This window comes from Danio rerio, chromosome 12 (genome assembly GCF_052040795.2).
Source record: "Danio rerio strain M-AB ecotype USA chromosome 12, GRCz13ab, whole genome shotgun sequence".
Taxonomy (NCBI): domain Eukaryota; kingdom Metazoa; phylum Chordata; class Actinopteri; order Cypriniformes; family Danionidae; genus Danio; species Danio rerio.
The window spans coordinates 17,505,299-17,522,500 of NC_141032.1; the positions used below are offsets into that span (position 1 = coordinate 17,505,299).

Below are 17,202 nucleotides of genomic sequence, written 5' to 3' on the forward strand. Positions count from 1 at the left end.
CTCAAACACTCGTCTGCTCCGCCAAGCCTGTAGAAAGGCTGAGCGAAGTGGAAAAAGGATAAATTACAAATTTCTTATGAAATGCTAAAAGACAGTCTCTCAGCTTGTCAGTCAGCTGCAAAATCTGCCAAGGCTTCTTACTTTTCTGATATCATTGTTGAAAATCACTCTACACCTAAAGTTCTGTTCTCAGTTATACACTGTTGGGATAAATTGCAGATCGTCTGTGTGTTTCCTCAGTAAGCTGGAGCTCCAGGAAGGCAACAACAACTGAGAGATGTGAATCCAACAGTTTATTGCTCTCTTCTAAAGAAGTCTGGGGTATTCCCAGCTTTTATACATCATACTCAGGGTTACATGGGCTATGAATACGTGCAAATATTCAGCTCAGTTAGGCAGAACAATTTTATCCAGTGCTCAAGAATGTCAAGGCGCAACGTCAAGGCGCCTAGTACAGGGACAACTTACAATAAGATAAGACACAGTTACAAAACAGAATATTTGGAGAGTGACTACATGGATATTTCTTTCAATCCCCTCTTCCAGGCTCAGTTTCTTACAAGAGCCTGGATCATACCATATTCTCATAAACTCTATTTGTTAAATGGTTACCCTCAGTTCCATTCATAGCTAAATGTTCATAACCCTTTACCTAAGGCATTAACCATCCTATACATTCGTTCCATAAAACATCTCAGAAGACATGGACCAAAAATACATACACATAAGAAAATAATAAGTACCGGTACTACCATTGAGACATATGGAGCCAATGATCCAAACAGGCTTTCTAAAAATCCCCATCCCCAATTAAAATTTCTTTCCTTCATCTCATCCTCATACACCTGTGATGATATCCTTTTCATCGCCTTTACAGCTTGTCCTACTCGTCCAAGATCCTCATCATCCGCGGGAACGTAAGTGCAGCATTGGCTCTCTCCGACCAGGGAGCAGACCCCGCCCCTTTCCGCTAAGAGCATGTCCAGAGCCAGTCTGTTTTGCATAGTCATTAGTCTCAGAGCTCTCATCTCCTCTCTTAGTCCAGAAATGGCATCCGTGGTACTGTTTATAAAAGAGGCCAGTCTATAATGCATGATCTCTTGCTGTTTTAAGGCATCTGCTACGCCAAAACTGGGAATCATAGCCTCCCAGAATCTAGTCCAGTGTGATCTCATACGGTGTTCGTCGGGTACGTCGTCCTGGGGAACTGACCTCCGTTCCCTTCCGAATTGTCTGGCAAGATGCATGACAGTGACCATGTGTTGTAATTGGATCACAGTACAAAGACCAGTCCAATTGGTGGGGTAAGTGTTGAAGATGGTTTCTCCCCCACAATACCAGTACCAGTCATCGGCCAGGACCGCATCCTGTCTCGGCCAAGTGGGGACACAAGTTACATTGCTGCGTTGACAGTATGTGTTGTTCAGGTTGTAACATGCCGTGACAGCTGTCTCATTTGTGATATTAGCACATTTAAGTTTGTTCAGTTCACAGGTGCCTGGGATGTAACGTGGACAAACACTTAGTAGAGAACTATATTTTTTATTCTTTCGCCATGGTAAATATACCCCTGAAAATCGATCCCTTCCGCCAATTACTATATTACAATCTTTAGCTCTTAAGGTGGATACATTACCTCCATTTGTCCCATTAAAGCAAAAAGAAAAAGTGAACCCCTGGGGTTTCGTCAACAAAATATTCAAACCCATAGTTCTAGGTGTAGGTATTACAACAGAATGATTCTTTCTGCTAGTTGATTTGCAAAGAGGCTCCCATGTTTTCTTGTTAGAAACACATGTGGGGCGCCACTCATAAATATCTCCCAAAGCATTTGTACAAAAAGCAAGTTTAGTACATGTAAAAGGCAAAGGTTTCAAGGATATAGTCACAGCAGAGGAGAACACTTCTTGGCAGACAACACATGACTCATTGGTTGTCTGTCGTGCAGTCCAGTTAGCATACTGCCAGAATAAGTTGTGTACTTCAGTGTGGGCCTGTGTCAGTCCCAGTAGGGTTATCAGTAGAAGTAGTCTGCAAAACAAAAACGATTAATATCATATCATAGACATTTACTTCAATGGTTTCACTCTGGTGCCATGGATCCACTGTGGAAAAAGATCAGTTAATACAGCAGTGCGTGTAACAGCCAGAACCTCAGCTGGCCCTTCGTATTTGGGGTCAGTTAAATCTTTCTGGGGTTTTATATCTTTTATTAGCACCTTGTCCCCTATCTGGAAAGGGTGTGCTGCCTCAAGTGGAATTTCAGGGTGTTTCTTTGTTACCCTTTCCCAATACTGATTAAGTTTCTGAATTAGGGCCGCTGAGAATTCTGATATGTGGTTAGAAAGCTCAATACCCACTCCCATAATTCCCCCTTGCCATGGGATAGGGAAAGGTCTTCCCATGACCACCTCATATGGTGATAAAGAATCAAAATTTGCTTGTGGTGTCATTCTCAAATCTGCTAGTACTATTGGTAAAATTTTTACCCAATCTTTATGACCGTGTTGTCTTAAGGCCTTCTTTATCTTTCCTTTCAAGGTTCTGTTAGTTCGCTCCACAAATCCAGATGATTGTGGATGATAGGGTATGTGGAAACGCCAATTTATATTTAATTCAGTTGCCAATTGTTGCGTTACCTTTGATGTAAAAGGTGTTCCTTTATCTGAATCGATACTTTGTGGGATCCCATATCTAGGTATAATTTCAGAGATCAATTTCTGTGTTACCACCTTTGCATTTTCCCTTGAGCAAGGAAAAGCTTCTACCCATTTTGAAAATTTATCCACGCAAACCAGTAGATACTTAAACGGTCCCCTCTTGGGCATATGCGTAAAATCTACTTGCCATTCAGAAAAAGGTGTGATCGGTCTTGGTAAATGTTGGTGCTGTGCCACAGGCTTTGATACATTATATTGAGCGCATATAAGGCATTTGTCAAGTATGTTATTAATGGTGGTTTCTAATTTTGGGACACAAAACAAAGATCGCATTGTTTCATGTACCCCTCTTCGTCCACGATGAGTGACACCATGAAATTCGTGGACGAGGAATGACAGTGCCACATGTGGGAGACATAGGCGACCAGTGTTGTCGTGCCATAGACCCATCTTTTCATCAAACGTGGAAGAAAAGGCGTCCCAGAAGGACTTATCCTCGTCAGTGGCTGATGCTTGTAACATAGCCAAATCAATGTCAGGGAGCATCCCCGAAGCAGAGGTTGTAGACAACAAGGAAACGTGCATAGAGTCCTCAGGCAAAGGCTGTTGTGCTGCTAATTTAGCATGTCGGTCAGCCAAAGCATTTCCTTTGGCTTCATCAGTGTGTTCCTTCGAATGGCCCTGAGTTTTAACAATGGCCAGTTGCGAGGGAAGATGGCAGGCCGTTATTAAATCAGTTATGAGGGTATGATGGGACACTGGTCTACCGTCAGCGGCAATAAATCCCCTAGATTGCCAGATGGCGCCAAAATCATGTGCCACACCAAAGGCATATCTAGAGTCTGTGTAGATTGTAACTGGTTTGTCAGCATATAATATGCAGGCTCGAGTAAGGGCATACAGTTCAGCCGCTTGTGCGGACTTAAAAGGTAGAGGGCGGGCTTCTATAACTTGATCAGGCAGTGCACACACAGCATAACCACAGAGGTAGACGCCATCTTGTGGCTTTGAACAAGAGCCATCTACAAAAATGACTTCTCCATGTTGTAGTGGACTTTCAGCCAAATCAGATCTTATGGAGCAGACAGCATTGATTTCCTCCAAACAGTCATGTTGTTCAACCAACAGTTCATCATCAAATGGTGATAACATGTGATGGAGGGCAGCGGCAATATGACTATGGCCAGTCAGGCTTTTCACAGTCAGATTGGCAGTAGAAGTCAAAACGTGTTCATAACCAGCCCTTCTCTGGGCCGATAAATGCTGTGTATTGAGGTTATTCAATACATGCGTGACCTGATGTGGTGAATGCAAAATCAGAGGATGCGAGAGAACAATTTTCTCTGCATCCTGTACCATGACTGCACAGGCAGCAATAGCTTGTAAGCATCTGGGGAGGCCCCGAGCCACTATATCTAAAGTCTTTGACAGGTAGGCGACAGGTCTCATGCCACCCCCGTGTTGCTGGGCCAACACTCCTGCAATGGTTCTGTCGTCATTATGGACATACAAATGGAAAGGAAGGTCATAATTTGGTAAGCCTAAAGCTGGGACAGAACAAATAGCCTTCTTTAGAGCATGAAAAGCTGCCCGAGCCTCATCTGTCCAAATGACGGGCGAGGTTAGTGGTTCTTTGTGCTCTACACATGAGCGGAGAATGTGATCATAATGCGAACAATCAGGGATCCATTGCCTACAATAATTGACCAAACCCAGAAATGACAGTAGTTGCTGTCTTGTTTTGGGGATAGGGTGTGTGGCAATAGATGTAATACGGTCTGTTGTCAATGATCTCTGGCCTTTTGACAAATGATGACCTAAATATATTACCTTGTCTTGGCAAAATTGTAGCTTCTCTTTGGAAACTCGAAACCCACAGTGTGCCAGATGATTTAGCAGAAGCATGGTTGCATGCTTGCACGTATCATAGTTTTGTGCTGTGACTAAGAGGTCATCAGCATATTGGTGGACAGCAGCCCCTTCAGGCATATTTAATGATTGTAAACAATCATGTACTACTGCAGAAAAGTAGGCTGGACTGTCGACATACCCCTGGGGTAACCTGGTCCAGGTGTATTGGATTCCTCTGTGGGTGAAAGCAAAAAGAGGTTGGGTCTGCTCTTCTACAGGAATGCTGAAAAAGGCAGAAAAGAGGTCAACAACAGAAAAAGTATCATGTGTACAATTGATACTAGACATGATGGTTGGTACATCGGGCACAACAGGCGTTATTGGTATTACGGCCTCATTGATTTTTCGTAAATCTTGTGTGAACCGCCAAGAACCATTTGGTTTCGGAACGGGGTTAACAGGGGTATTGTAAGGGCTTTGACAGGGTCTGAGGACCCCTTGTTTCAAAAAGGAGGCGATTATTGAATCAATGGCCAAAGCCTTTTCCTCACCTAGTGGATACTGTTTTATGCTGACGGGGACATTATGTTTTAAAGTGGCTTCGTATGGAGGACATACCACCAGACCAGTGTCATCCTTATGGGTTGCCCATAGATGAGGAGGTAAACTAGAAAGTGCTTCTTGGTCTGCAACAGTTAAGTTGTCATGCAGAAAGAAGGGCAGGCCATTGAGTGGGCCCAGACAGGGCTCAGCACTATCTGTTGTGTGTACCACCAGCTGGTCATGTTTAAAGGTCATAGTGACACCTAATGCGGACATAAGGTCACGTCCCATTAAGTTATATGAACACGAAGGCATAAATGCAAACTGTACCATAGTCCTTGTGTTTCCAACCTTTACAAGCAGGGGAGGGGTCAGAGAAGTTTTAAAAGGGACCCCATCTATTCCCACAGAATCTACAGTTGAAGCACAAATAGGACCCTCATACTGTCCCCCAAACGACGAACGAGTTGCCCCAGAGTCCAAAAGAAATGTATACATTTTGCCCTGCACCTCAACCGGAAGGGTGGCTGGTTCTTGGCCCTTCACAGAGATAATAGAAGTAGAGAGCATTGTTGCGTTTGGGGGTTCAGGACTCTGTGGGGACCCCTATTGTGGACCCTGTGTCCCTTGATTGGGCACCTGGGTTGGGGAAAAATTACACTGTTGGTAAGGGGAGGCTCCTTTCTGCTTATCAGATTGCTTCTTTCTACATTCTCGGGCCCAATGACCCTGTTTTCCACAGTAATGACACTTTCCCTCCCTTCGGGGTTGTGCCCCCCCATTAGGTACCGGCCTAGAGCCTTGGAACCCACCCTGCTGCGCACCTCCCATTTGTAGGAGGGCGACATTCAAAGTTTGATCGAACAGACCATCGCCAGTCATCGTTCGAAGCCTTTGCTTGAGCTGTTCTGGAGTCATTTGAGATCGATCAGATAATTGAAATTTAAGTATCTTCTGAACATCTGGAGTACAGTAACTAATAAAAGTGGAAATAAACAGTGGTTGTGGCTGCCTTTCAGGGAGATCAAATCCTCCCAGATGTATCCAAGCATTGGAAAAACGCTGGAGGAAGGCAGAAACTGTCTCTTTCTTTTCCTGCTTACAGCTGGTCACGTGTGACAAATCTCTATGAGCACAACGAGTGTCCACAAGGTAAGCAGTAAGCTGTCGCTTCAGGATATCTATAGCACCCTGTTCATCCCGCCAGTAAAAGTACGGTACATCTTTTGTGTATTCTTGTTCCTCATAATCCCCTTCTTTAATTTTTACTCTACGTATCATTTGCTGGGGTTGTAGTTTAACCTCATCATTTTTAGAGCACAAGCAAGGAACAGCATCAATGAGGGCTGTCTCATCATATTGAGACCCCATTTTGTTCATCAATATAAATTTATAATCAGCTCCTGTAAGCTGTGCATTTCTAGAGACACGTATCATAGTTTCTACAAATTCTACTGGCCTGCTCATATCAGGAAGCAGTGAAATGACATCCTTGAGCTGTGTTGCGGAGGGAGGGGTTACTTCGGCATGTCCCCCTTTCTTTGAGACCCATAGGAAAGCCTGATTATCCCCTTGGTCTGGTTTCTCTGTGCGAAGCCCCTCTAATTCTTGTACAGGATACAGAGGCATCCTCTGATGTGCCTTTCCTTGCCCCTCATCAGGAATGGGGGAGGAGAGGGTAGGAGTAGGAACAGTAACTGTAACTGAGGGAACAGTAACAACAGGGGCTGGAGGCACTTTGGGTGTCTCCTTTCTTTTTACCTCAATCTTTGATGCTGATCCTTTAAGAGGCTTCGGAATTAATTTCTTTACCTCTTTTGGTAGGTTAATATTTTGTTTATCATTCCACACACTCATCATCTTCATCCAGATTTCATAACCCTTTTTCATATAATCATGGTCCCATTCGGGATCTCCTTCACTTTCATAAATTAATTTGTGAGCCCGTTTTAGCACATGGGGGTCAAATGACCCATCTCTAGGGTAGGGACGCATCGCTTGTGCCTCAGTCCACCCTGCTAGATTATCTAACCATGGATTAGTGTAATATCCCCACCCACATCGATACATCCAATCTTTAGGGCCTTCCCCTATCTCAGGCTTGGGGTATGAACCACCCATGTTAGTAAATACTTACTAGAAAACACACAGAATGATCGTTTTACTTTTGTATAGCGCGCTCTTCTTGGCTTTTCAGGGAAAATCCCAGCCAAGGATTACTCAGTTCAGTAATGAAGCTTATCAGGCAGTCAAACCAAATTCATGTCTTGCCAGCTTCCTGAACACTCAGTTCAGTGATGAAACTAATCAGGTAGTCAAAACCAAATTCATGTCTTACCTGATCAGCTTCATCACGTCGGGGGTCACCAAGTTGTTGGGATAAATTGCAGATCGTCTGTGTGTTTCCTCAGTAAGCTGGAGCTCCAGGAAGGCAACAACAACTGAGAGATGTGAATCCAACAGTTTATTGCTCTCTTCTAAAGAAGTCTGGGGTATTCCCAGCTTTTATACATCATACTCAGGGTTACATGGGCTATGAATACGTGCAAATATTCAGCTCAGTTAGGCAGAACAATTTTATCCAGTGCTCAAGAATGTCAAGGCGCAACGTCAAGGCGCCTAGTACAGGGACAACTTACAATAAGATAAGACACAGTTACAAAACAGAATATTTGGAGAGTGACTACATGGATATTTCTTTCATACACTCTGTTGTAAATCCAGCTGTTCAATCAATGCCGATTGCTTCAAATGCTCTATGTGAAAGCTTTTTGAGATACTCCACTGAAAACTGAAAAAATATCCATTTTAAGGACAAAACTCGTTGATCCTCCGTTGATCCTCCTCCTCCCACTTTGCCTCTGGTCTATTGGGATGCTTTTGATCCCATTTCTCTACAATCACTGAAAAATGGAATTGCTAATACTAAACTTTCCTTCTGTCCCAATGATATCATCCATCCTAAATTTATAAAACTCATCATTGAAATTGGGCTGTCGGCCCAGGCTTGGCTTCCTTTTTTCCAGTAAGTGCCTCTCTACTGGCTTTTTTCCCAATGAACTTAAAATGTCCACTGTCACTCCACTTCTCAAAAAGCCTTCACTGGATCCCTCTATTCTGAACAATTTTCACCCCATCTCTGTCTATTTAATGATTTCCTGCTAGCCACTGACTCTGGTGATTCTGTGGTCCTGGTTCTCTTAGATCTGTCAGCAGCATTTGATACTGTAGACCACTTTATTCTTCTGTCTAGATTAGAGTCAGTTGTGGGCTTGAAAGGCACAGTGCTTAAGTGGTTTAAGTCTTTTCTTTCTGAAAGAAAGTTTTCAGTTAAATTAGGTAACTTCTCATCCTTATTTGCTGATCTCACTTGTGGTCTCCCTCAAGGCTCAGTCTTAGCTCCCTCACTTTTTTCATTGTATATGCTTCCGCTAGGGGCCATTTTAAGAAGTCATGGGGTGTCTTTCCATTTTTATGCTGACGACACTCAAATTTACTTACCTATTAAGAGGAACGACCCTCTCGCACTTAGTACTTTACTAAGGCGCTTTGACGAGATCAAAATATGGGTGTCCCACAATTTTTTATCATTAAATAAGAATAAAACAGAGGTCATTGTCTTCAGTCCTACTGAAAACATTCAGGCCTCTTTCCTAGACTTGGGCTGCTTTTCTGCCTTCAGATCGCCCCGTGTCCGCAATCTGGGTGTCATCTTTGATGAGTCATTGAAACTTGACAAACAGATCAGTTCGGTTATTGGCTCCAGATTTTATCAACTACGTCTGCTGTCTAAAGTTAAACACTTCTTAAATCCCACCACACTAGATATGGCTGTCCACGCTTTTATCACATCACGATTAGACTACTGCAATGCACTTTACTGTGGAATGTCAAAATCCCAGGTTTCTCGCCTTCAGCTGGTCCAAAACGCTGCTGCTAGATTTATATGTAATTGCAGAATTACATATGAAAAGTATGTATGACCACATTACCCCTCTTCTAAGAGGCCTTCATTGGCTGCCTGTGAAATTCAGAATTGATTTTAAAGTGCTTTTACTGGTTTATAAATCCCTCCATAATCTAGCCCCATCCTATCTCGCAGAGCTGCTTCATCCCTACACTCCTGTGAGATCTCTTAGGTCGAGTGAGCAGAATCTTCTGTCAGTTCCACAATCTAGGCTAAAACGTAGAGGGGACAGAGCTTTCTCTGTGGCAGGTCCTTGGTTGTGGAACACCTTGCCCCTTGAGATCAGAATGGCTCCATCATTATCCACTTTTAAATCACATCTTAAAACATACCTTTTTATGTTTTATGTTTTTTTTTTTGGCTTTTTAAGATTATTTTAATAGTTCATTCTACCGCAAATTTTTTATATCTTTACAGACATTTCGCTTGCTTTATTTCTATGTTTTTATATTCTGTCTTATTATTTTTTTATCTTGTCTTATGTACAGCACTTTGGTTAGTCTTGTGACTGCTTTTAAATGTGCTTTATAAATAAATGAACTTGAACTTAATGTTTAAAGAGATTAGCTTGCCTGAAAATAAAACTTTTTCTTTTTTTTTTTTTTTCTTTTATCAGTTTCAACTTGCACTCGAAGTGCTCAGGATGACATGATGGGCTCCACAATCTTAGTCTTGAACTTTGTCTTTACCTTAGACATCGTTTACAGATTTAAGCGAATCATTGTGTCAATAACACATTCAAAAATTAATATGGTTTTAACAAGCCAAAAAAAAAAAAAAACCCTCAAAACTCTTCCATTCCACTTTATCTGTTCCTGAGTCACTTGTGTGTCTCTAGGACCATTGATACTTTGGGGAGCTTTCGGGGCAAGGTATACTAAAAAATTTGCGATATTACAACTACAAATGAGACCAACATACATAGTTAAAAACCTAAGGAGTACGTTTGTTAAAGCAAAAAAAGAGGCCATGGCAAAGGTGGAGACCCATGTGGTTTTAATGTTACAGAATATATTTTTTTACCATTCATAAGTTTTACACTGATGTATAATTTTAAAATTAAAACAATGTAACAGCTACAAACTAAAATTAAGTAACAAATTATGTCTTTGATAACTGGAAAGGAATATTTAAACCTATTGGTCTACATTAAACTCATGTCCAATTTCTAGGCTTTATTGGTGATAATGGATAGGATTGTTGGACCATTATTCTATTTTAAGCTTAGTAGAGGACAGAAACTTGCCATACGGTAATGTGTGAATTGTTGAGTGGGTAAAATAAATAAAAAAATCTTGCCATAATAAAAAAATAATTGTAGAGCAACCCGTTTTCTCTTGTCATTGATATTTACCTTTAATAAGTAGAACTGTCTGAGATATAAACAAACAGTGATGCATCAAAATTTGATTAAAAAAAAACTTAAATAGTTATAAAACTTTAAAATCAAACATTCATACATTCATTTTCTTTTCAGCCTAGTTCTTTTATTATTCAGGGGTCTCCACAGCAGAATAAACCACCAACTTATCCAGCACATATTTTCGCAGTGGATGCCCTTTCTGTGTCCACGCAGAAACGCTAACTGACCCAGCCAAGGCTAGAACCAGTGACCTTCCTGCTGTTACTGTGCCACCCCGATGCCCAACTTGGTAATAATTATAATAAGTTATGAAAATAATAAAAAATAATTAGTTTTAAAATCTTGAGCAATATTAATGATATGACATTGTTCCCAAAATGTCCTACTTCTGTTTTTTCTGTCACGTTCAAAAAATAAGAGTCAAAGAGGATCCAAGTGCAAGTGATTAAAGTTTATTTGACCAAGTCAAAATAAACAAACAAAGAAAGTGACAGGCTAGGAGGACGACGAACACAGGGCAGAAACAGACAGGAAAACAGGGTCCAGAAAATTCTCCTCAGGGGCCTGAGCACAGATAACACACATAAGAACAGATGTAACGAACTGACAAAGAAACATAGAAACGTCGCCCTGATATAGGGCTAATAATGAGCCGCAGCTGGTGTGTAATCAGCCCCGCTGAATGTCGTCATGTCACGTGAGCATAACTAATACCCCTCTCCTAAGAGCACCTCCTGGTGCTCCCAGAAGAGCTTACCTGGCGATTGTAATCATCAATAAGAGAGTGATCCAGTATGTCCTTTGCAGGAACCCAACTCCTCTCCTCCGCACCATAACCGGTGTGGGCAGGTTAATTGCCGTATGAAAAACGGGCTTTAATTTGGAAACATGAAACACGGGATGTATTCTCCTGTACGCTGGAGGAAGTTTAAGGCGGACTGCCACCGGACTAATGATCTTGATGACAGGTAATGGGCCAATGAATTTAGGTGCAAGTTTATTACATACGGAACGCAAGGGAATATTCTTAGTTGAAAGCCACACTTTTTGACCGACGATGTAAACGGGAGGCTTCAACCGGTGGCGATCGGCTTTAGCCTTAGTGCGCGCACCCACTTGGAGGAGGGTCTGTCTGGCCCTGCTCCAAGTGCGTCGACACCTCTGGACAAAGGCGTGGGCGGAGGGGACCGCGATTTCGGATTCCAGACTGGGAAAAGCTGGTGGCTGGTAACCTAGACTACACTGAAATGGAGAGAGGCCCGTAGCCGACACTGGTAATGAATTGTGTGCGTACTCCACCCATGGGAGCTGCTGACTCCAAGAGGAGGGATTTTGGGAAACCAAACAACGTAACATGCGCTCGAGATCTTGGTTGGCCCTCTCTGTTTGTCCGTTACTCTGAGGATGAAACCCAGAAGAAAGACTTACAGTCGCTCCCAATAAATGACAAAATTCTCTCCAAAATTTAGAGACAAACTGGGGCCCCCTGTTAGAAACCACGTCCGTCGGGAGGCCATGAATGCGAAAGACGTGATTAATGACAGCATCCGCTGTCTCTCTGGCTGAGGGTAATTTGGGCAGAGGAATGAAATGTGTAGCCTTCGAGAACCGGTCCACTACGGTCAAAACAGCCGTATTGACACTGGATGGCGGGAGACCAGTGACAAAATCTAGCGAAATGTGCGACCAGGGTCTCGAAGGCTCTGACAGCGGCTGAAGGAGTCCAGCAGGAGGGCGATTAGAAGTCTTAGAAACAGCACAAACAGAACAGGCCAAAACAACAGGCCAAACAGCGTACAGGAGAATACATCCCGTGTATCATGTCTCCAAATTAAAGCCCGTTTTTCATTCGGCAATTAACCCGCCCACACCGGTTCCCCCCCCGCCGCATCTTGTAGATGGGGAGACCGTTTATTCGGTTAAGCGTATTCTGGACTCGAGACGGAGGGGGCGAGGATTTCAGTACTTGGTGGACTGGGAAGGTTATGGTGCGGAGGAGAGGAGTTGGGTTCCTGCAAAGGACATACTGGATCACTCTCTTATTGATGATTACAATCGCCAGGTAAGCTCTTCTGGGAGCACCAGGAGGTGCTCTTAGGAGAGGGGTAAGGTCACGGTTGCAGGTTTGTGCGCTTTTCCGGAGTGTATGTTTGATCATGTGGGTTTGTTTTGTTTTGGTTGTCCATGTGTATTAGTTATGCTCACGTGACATGACGACATTCAGCGGGGCTTATTACACACCAGCTGCGGCTCATTATTAGCCCTATATCAGGGCGACGTTTCTATGTTTCTTTGTCAGTTCGTTACATCTGTTCTTATGTGTGTTATCTGTGCTCAGGCCCCTGAGGAGAATTTTCTGGACCCTGTTTTCCTGTCTGTTCCTGCCCTGTGTTCGTCGTCCTCCTAGGCTGTCACTTTGTTTGTTTGTTTATTTTGACTTGGTCAAATAAACTTTAATCACTTGCACTTGGATCCTCTTTGACTCTTATTTTGTGAACCTGACAGAATAAACAGAAGTAGGACATTTTGGGAACAATGTCATATCATTATTATTGCTCAAGATTTTAAAACTAATTATTTTTTATTATTTTTATAACTTATTATAATTATTACAAAGTTGGTCATCGGGGTGACACAGTAACAGCAGGAAGGTCACTGGTTCTAGCCTTGGCTGGGTCAGTTAGCGTTTCTGCGTGGACACAGAAAGGGAATCCACTGCGAAAATATGTGCTGGATAAGTTGGTGGTTTATTCTGCTGTGGAGACCCCTGAATAATAAAAGAACTAGGCTGAAAAGAAAATGAATGAATGAATGTTTGATTTTAAAGTTTTATAACTATTTAAGTTTTTTTTTAATCAAACTTTGATGCATCACTGTTTGTTTATATCTCAGACAGTTTGAACAGGCCAAAACAAACTCGCAAACTCGCGTTTGGTGCCATAGCTGGCCACCAAAATCGCTGTTTAACCAAAAATAAGGTACGACTCACCCCCGGATGATAAGCCACCTTGGAGGAATGTCCCCACCGAATGACGTCAGACCGAATCTCCTCCGGCACAAACAAACGACTGGGTGGGCATCCGGCCGGGGGCGTTACCCCATCCAGGGCTGTGCGGACCCTGCTCTCGATCTCCCATGTCACAGCAGAAATACAAATGCTCTGGGGAACGATGGGCTCAGGAGACGGATTGTGCTCGGAAGAATCAAAAAGACGGGATAACGCGTCGGGTTTGGTGTTTTTGGGACCTGGCCAATAAGAAATGGTAAAGTCAAAACGTCCGAAGAATAATGCCCACGAGCCTGCCTGGAGTTAAGTCGTTTGGCGGACCTGATGTATTTGAGGTTCTTATGATCGGTCCAAACGATAAAGGGAACCCCCGAACCCTCCAACCAGTGACACCATTCCTCCAATGCGAGTTTGACAGCCAACAACTCCCGATTACCAATGTCGTAATTACGTTCTGCGGGAGATAATCGATGTGAGAAATACGCGCACGGATGAATTCTGTCATCCGAGGCGGCGCGCTGGGACAGGATAGCGCCCACCCCCACCTCTGACGTGTCAACCTCCACCACGAACTGCCGGGCTGGATCAGGTGTCACCAGAATGGGGGCTGAAACAAAACGGCCTTTCAGTTTAGTGAATGCAGCCTGTGCTACACTCGACCACCTGAAGGGAGTCTTGGCGGAGGTTTAGGACGTCAGAGGGGCGGCGAGCTGGCTGAAATTGCGAATAAAACGGCGGTAAAAATTAGCAAAGCCCAGAAATCTCTGCAGGGCCTTACGAGACTCCGGAATTGGCCAATTTACCACAGCCTGAACCTTCTCTGGATCCATGCGCACCCCCTCGACTGACACAATGTGTCCTAGAAAGGGAACAGACTGTGCATGGAACACAAATTTCTCCGCCTTGACAAAAAGCCCATTCTCTAGCAGCCGCTGAAGCACTCGCCTGACGTGCTGCACATGTTCCTGAAGAGAACGAGAAAAAATCAGAATGTCATCCAGGTAGACATAAATAAACTTATCTATCATGTCTCGCAACACGTCATTTACGAGTGCTTGGAAAACCACAGGAGCATTAGAAAGCCCGAACGGAAGAACACAATATTCAAAATGCCCCCTGGGGGTCAAAAACGCAGTCTTCCACTCATGGCACTGCTTCATGCGAACCAAATGATATGCGTTGCGGAGATCTAATTTCGTGCAAAACGAAGCCCCCTGCAGACGCACGAACGCTGAAGACATCAACGGCAAAGGATACGTATTCTTCAACCTGATGCTGTTCAGCCCTTGATAGTCTATGCAGGGTCTAAGAGACCCATCCTTCTTTTTCACGAAATAGAACCCCGCCCCCGCCGGTGAAGAAGAGGGCCGTATGATCTTGGCCGCTAGAGAATCAGAAATATATTTCTCCATGGCCTCCCTCTCAGGAATAGAAAGAGAGTATAACTTGCCTTTAGGCGGAGACGTACCTGGCAATAAGTCTATTGCACAGTCATAGGGACGGTGAGGAGGCAGAGAAGCAGCTCGAGACTTACTGAACACTCTCTTCAGGTCGAGGTACTCACTGGGCACGTTTGACAGGTCCATGCGCTCCTCCTGAAACACAGAACAAGAAACAGCAGAATGAGCAGACGAAAGACAAGACTCATGACATTTCTCACTCCACGAGAATATAGAATTAAGACCCCAATTAATGTGGGGTTTATGCAGAATCAACCAAGGATGACCTAAAACCACAGGTGAGTTGGAACAGTCTGTTAAAAAAAAATAAATGTGTTCAACATGATTTCCAGACGTGATCAGTTTTATGGGTTTGGTGGAGTGAGTGATAGTGGGAAGGGAAAGTCCACTGAGTGCGCGTACTGCAATGGGTTGTGATAGTGCTATAACCGGAAGTTTGAAACTGAAAGCGAAACTAGAGTCAATGAAGTTTCCTTCCACCCCGGAATCGACGAGCGCCTGTGTGTTATGAGTTCCGGAACCCCATGATAAAGAGACGGGCAGTAAAGTAGCAGACGTAGAGGATTTGTCCATATTAATTTCACCCATCAGTAACCTCTTACCTACTGATGGGTGTTGTCTTTTACAGGACAGGAAGCCACCCGATGCCCCGCCCCACCACAGTAGAGGCAGAGTCCCTCCGATCTCCGTCGGCGCTTCTCCTGCACGGACAAGCATGATCTACCCACCTGCATGGGTTCCGGGTCAACGTTTACCACTTCCGGTGTCGCAGCCACGGCCAGAAAGTCAGGGACGAGCTCCGAAAACCCGCCTTGCTGCAGGCGACTCTCTTGACGGCGCAGTCTAGTGTCAACCCGGATGGCCAAGTCAGCTAGCCCGTCAAGAGTTTTAGGAAGATCTAACGAATAGATCTCATCCTGAAGCCGGTCAGATAATCCGTGCAGAAACATGTCCCATTGCGCCTCCGCGTTCCAGCCGCATTCAGCGGCTAAGGTCCGGAACTCGATTGAGTACTCCGCCACGCTCCGATTCCCTTGGCGGAGTTCAGCGAGAACTCGGGCAGCCTCTCTCCCGGAAGCGGCTCGATCAAAGACCTTCTTTAACTCTTTGGAGAACAGGTCGAAGGTAGCACATCATGGTAGCTTTTGTTCCCATGCTGTTGTTCCCCATTGGGCTGCCTTGCCTGAAAGAAGCGTGATGACAAACGCTACCTTGGATTTTTCGGTGGCAAACAATGATGGCTGCAGCGTAATATAAAGGGAACACTTGGACAAAAAGGATCGACAAAAGAGGGGCTCCCCAGAGTAGCAGGTCGGGGGTGGAAGGCGCGGTTCAACAGAGCGACCAACAACCACAGGCGCTGGTGGTGTCACCTCCGGAGTCGGTGCAGTGTCAGCCTGTGCAGCTCCAGTGATCAACTGTTGGACTTGGGAAGTAAGCAGCGACATTTGGCCGACCAGAGCCTGGATCGCCTGTGACATGGTGGCCAAAGCCTCATCCTGACGGTCTATCCTGGCGTTGCTGTGCGAGACGAACTCGGAGATCTGGGATGCACTCGCTGGATCCATAATAAGGTCAGTTCGTTCTGTCACGTTCAAAAAATAAGAGTCAAAGAGGATCCAAGTGCAAGTGAATAAAGTTTATTTGACCAAGTCAAAATAGACAAACAAAGAAAGTAACAGGCTAGGAGGAAGACGAACACAGGGCAGGAACAGACAGGAAAACAGGGTCCAGAAAATTCTCCTCAAGGGCCTGAGCACAGATAACACACATGAGAACAGATGTAACGAACTGACAAAGAAACATAGAAACGTCGCCCTGATATAGGGCTAATAATGATCCTCAGCTGGTGTGTAATCAGCCCCGCTGAATGTTGTCATGTCACGTGAGCATAACAAATACACATGGACAACCAAAACAAAACAAACCCACGTGATCAAACATACACTCCGGAAAAGCGCACAAACTTGCAACCGTGACATATTCATCTGACTTTACAGTGGGTTTCTTTCGACTGCCCCCTGTCATTTTAAAGAATATCACAACGGCAAACGCATCAAGTATAAAAGCTTTGTCTGTTTCGTTAGGTGCGCCCACAGTCAGTGTTGTGTGATGTGGTGCCAGAGGAAAGTATAAATCAGTCTAAAGAGGTTTGTTTATTTTTTCCTGTAGTTCAATGGTGCATCTATCCTGTCTTTAGTACTGTTCAATTTAAATAATTTCATTTTATCACAAATTTTGTGATTTTCCATTTTCTCTAGCGTGTTTTTGATATTTGGATATAGGTCTTAAATTTAATACTTAATAGTCTTAAAAAGGCCCTAAAAAGTCTTAAATTTGACATTATGATA

The 17,202-nt window shown here is 44.0% G+C and overlaps 1 long non-coding RNA gene across 2 annotated transcripts; it reads right to left on the reverse strand.

The window, feature by feature from the left end:
* Nucleotides 1-278: 278 nt before the first annotated feature.
* On the reverse strand, nt 279-7,757 carry LOC147841342 (uncharacterized). Of its 2 annotated transcripts, none has more exons than XR_015503991.1 (2): nt 5,879-7,757; nt 279-3,418 (listed from the first exon to the last, which is right to left on the reverse strand). It is a non-coding gene; the product is annotated as an uncharacterized LOC147841342 (long non-coding RNA). The 2 variants fall into 2 exon arrangements; XR_015503990.1 differs by having other exon boundaries at nt 5,867-7,533.
* Between the last annotated feature and the right edge of the window lie 9,445 nt (nt 7,758-17,202).